Genomic DNA, 3,947 nt, shown 5'->3' on the forward strand with positions numbered 1-3,947 from the left:
TAGAGACAACAGAGACTCCAGCCCACCTTACCAGGTGCTTTTAATCTAGGGACAAAAGCAAAAGCAACCAACAAACAACAACAAAGAAAATTTCTTGACACCAAGTTATCTCTGAAATAAAAGGGCTTATTGAGCCATTATAGAGGGCATCAAGAAAGGCACTGGTTCCTAGAATAAGTAGCCACAACCGCAAGAGTAGAGTAAGCTAGTTAACAATTGGAAGAAGTTCTGCCAACAGACCTACAAGCCAATAATGTTCTCACAATACAATTTTTGACAGAAAAACCATGAATTTTTTTTACATCAAACCTGTACTATCTATAGACAGAAAAGCAGGCTAATACAATAGGAAAGTATAAATAGCAGGAAACTACCAAAGTAGTCCTTACAACTTCTGGACTATTCAGGGTCACAATTAGATGGAATGTTTAGGTATATATCCAAAAACATGAATAGTCTTTTATTAGTTTTGCCTGTAGTTGTTCTTACTTTCTCTTATCCCCTCTCCTTCACCCTCTGCCTCTTTAGTGCTCTCTCTCTCTCTCTCTCTCAACAGATTCAGGTATAAATAAAGGGAGATTGTTGACATTGTTATATTAGGGGGATTGGTCTATGTGATTATAGAGGCTAAGAAGTCCTGTAGGCTTGGCTATAGCAGGAGGTCCAGGAAAGTGAAAGGTATCTGTTTTAGTAAAGGATACACTTATTGTGATAAAATACCATGACCAAAAGCAATCTAGGGAGAAAGGGGTTTGTTTTATTCAAAGTTCATATAACAGTTCTTCATCAAAATTAATGAGGGCAGAAACTCAAGATGGGCAGGAATTTGAAAGCAGGAGCTGCTGCAGTGGCCATGGAGAAATGCTGTTTATTGGCTTGCTCTGTGAGCCCAGGGATTATCCCTCACACAGTGGGCTGGGCCCTCCTATCAATCACTAATTAAGAAAATGCCCTACAGTCTTGTCTGAAGCCCAATCTGATGCAGATGTTTTCTCAGTAGAGGTACCCTTCTTTCAAATGGCTCTCGAGTGTGTCAAGCAGACATAAAACCAGTCAGCATATTATCATTTTCAGTCCTGGTCCAAGTTCTGAGATCTGAGAACAGTTCCTACATCTAATGAGGACAAGACAACATTGAGGTCACAATTCAAGAAATCAGAGAGAGACAGAAGAAATTCTTCTCCTTCCATCCTTTTGTTCTGTCTGAGTCCTAAGTGTTTCAGGGTAGAGACCCAAAGACCACTCAGCACAACCGAACTCCAAATCAAGAAAGTGTATTAAGCTGGCCTTTGATGGCCTGGAGAGAAACGCTGCTCAATAAGCAGCTTTAAACATGATTTGCAGGGAGATATTAAAGGTAGAGAACACAGGAAACTAAATCCTGGCTGGGAGTTGCAAGGTCAAGTAAAGCAAGCAAGCAGTTTAACAGAAGCCAAAAACATGCAGTTAGCTGGGGTATTTCACCCCTAGTGTATAGAACACATTTAGATCATTTCCTAACATGTGCACTATTCATAGTGGGGTAGAAAAGATGGTGCCGGGTGAGACAAGATAAAGAAAACTTTGCCTAGTTACACTCGACAGCACACATAGTGCCCACCCAATAGTGAGAACCTTCTCATTATTCAAAATAATTGCAAACACTAATGAAATGTTTAATGAAATAACAATCATTTTGTAGTTTAGTTAAATTGGCCCATAAAATCTTGCAAAGGTAAAGGTAGAGGAGCAGGCCTTCCTATGTTTGCACCATTGATCATGGACTGTCTTTTGGCAACCAACTAACCTCCCTAGAACCAAGAATGGAGTGCCTCAGTGGAGTACCTTGTGCAGCAGTTGAGGGGCTCTGAGTAGCAGCTGAGGGGCTCTGAGTAGCAGTATATAGGTAGCACTATTATCTGAAATGCATGTGCTTTACACGAGCTAAATTTTGAACATAACATAGATCAGAAATTCACAGAGTTTCCAAGATCCCCTTATGCCTTTGTGGCAACTGATTATTATATCACAACTTTATCTGGCAACTTATATGCAAAATGATCTTTAACATGTTGCTTTTCAAATGAAGTCATTCAAAAATGAGGAGACAGTTTTTCCATTCAGCACAAATCTAATTTTGATAACCCAAAATAAGTTTTGGCTCTCAAATGAGAGTTTCCTCACAGCCTTAACACAAGTGTAGTCATTGTGTTGTGTTCAGTTTGTTACACTCTGCTTTAACATTTTCTGTCTTCGATGGTCAAATAAAGTTCTCTGGGGTTACAGAATACCACATAGTAGTTTTATCCCTGAGAAGACTACTTTGAAGATAAATCTTCCAAAATCATTGTTAAGTAAAACAAGACAATTATTTATATCTCCCTAAGATATTAATTTATTTTTTGCCCTCTGGAATCACATTTCCTAGGTTGTTGTTGATGCAGCATTGATTAGTGAGAGGTTTAAAGCTCTCCACAATGTGTTTTATATCTAATTTTAGACCCTGATGTCATTGTACATGCCTTTGCACCTTCCCTCCCCCAGTGCTACCCAGTGCCACCTACATGCTCGAGTTGAGCAGTTCACAGGTGTTGTCTTCACCTTGCTGTGAAATCAAAGTTCAGAAGTTTCAATTCCTCCTTTGAGAACCATTTGCTAAGAAAGAAAGAAAGAAAGAAAGAAAGAAAGAAAGAAAGAAAGAAAGGAGGGAAGGAGGGAGGGGGAAAAGGGAGGGAAGAAGGAAGGAAGGAAAGAAAGGAAGGAAGGAAGGAAGGAAGGAAGGAAGGAAGGAAGGAAGGAAGGAAGGAAGAAAAAACCAGCAGCAAACCACTGAACTGAGAATAGGACCCCCGTTGAAGGAATCAGAGAAAGAACTGGAAGAGCTTGAAGGAGCTCGAGACCCCTTATGAACAACAATGCCAAGCAACCAGAGCTTCCAGGGACTAAGCCACTACCTAAAGATTATACATGGACTGACCCTGGACTCTGACCTCATAGGTAGCATTGAATATCCTAGTAAGAGCACCAGTGGAAGGGGAAGCCCTGGGTCCTGCTAAGACTGAACCCCCAGTGAACGTGATTGTTGGGGGGAGGGCGGCAATGTGGGGAGGATGGGGAAGGGAACACCCCTAAAGAAGGGGAGGGAGAGGGTTTGGGGATGTTTGCCCAGAAACCGGAAAGGGAATAACACTCCAAATGTAAATAAGAAATACTCAAGTTAATAAAAAAAAAAAGAAAGGAAGGAAGGAAGGAAGGAAGGAAGGAAGGAAGGAAGGAAGGAAGGAAGGAAGGAAGAAAAAGGCTCCTTATTAGTCTCCTCTGGACCAGTAAACATAGACTCCAATAGTCTTGATTAGCAGCTCTCTCAATTCCAGAACAGATACTAGACTGTTCGGATACACCAGGAAAACAGTCACCAACAGTTTCTAATTCACCAAACTCCACATAAATAGCCTCTCGTTATGACCTGCTCTTGTCCTGTCTAGGGAATTCTGTCTTTCAGAGTATTGGTGTTGAAGTTTTACATCTGACATGAAAGGAATCTCAGTTTTATAGAATCCATATTTGCTTATTTATGACTGCCTCTGCTTGCAGTCACTTACCTATACCCTTTCCTTCTTGTGAGACATCCTCCTGCTTGCCTCAGCCTGAGTCATGAATGCAATCACTTTCATTCACAGATTCACATGAAATTCCTTACCTCAGAGGACCCTCTTCCAGACTTGAGCTCTCCTCCATCTGCCCTGAAATTCTTCTGGCCTCTCTGACAAAGTCAGCATCCTTTGCTGGATAACAGTGCTTTGTGGGCAGAGCTGTTTTCACAGAGGACAGGCCATTTACTCACTGCAATATTTATGTCTCTTAAAATTTCTTTCACTCTCTGGCATGAGGTCTATTATAAGGTAGACATTTCTTCAGTTCTGTTTCCTGGAGCACTACCATACACCGTCTACCCTGGCAGACATTAA

The sequence above is a fragment of the Rattus rattus genome, chromosome 2 (genome assembly GCF_011064425.1).
Source record: "Rattus rattus isolate New Zealand chromosome 2, Rrattus_CSIRO_v1, whole genome shotgun sequence".
NCBI classification, from domain to species: domain Eukaryota; kingdom Metazoa; phylum Chordata; class Mammalia; order Rodentia; family Muridae; genus Rattus; species Rattus rattus.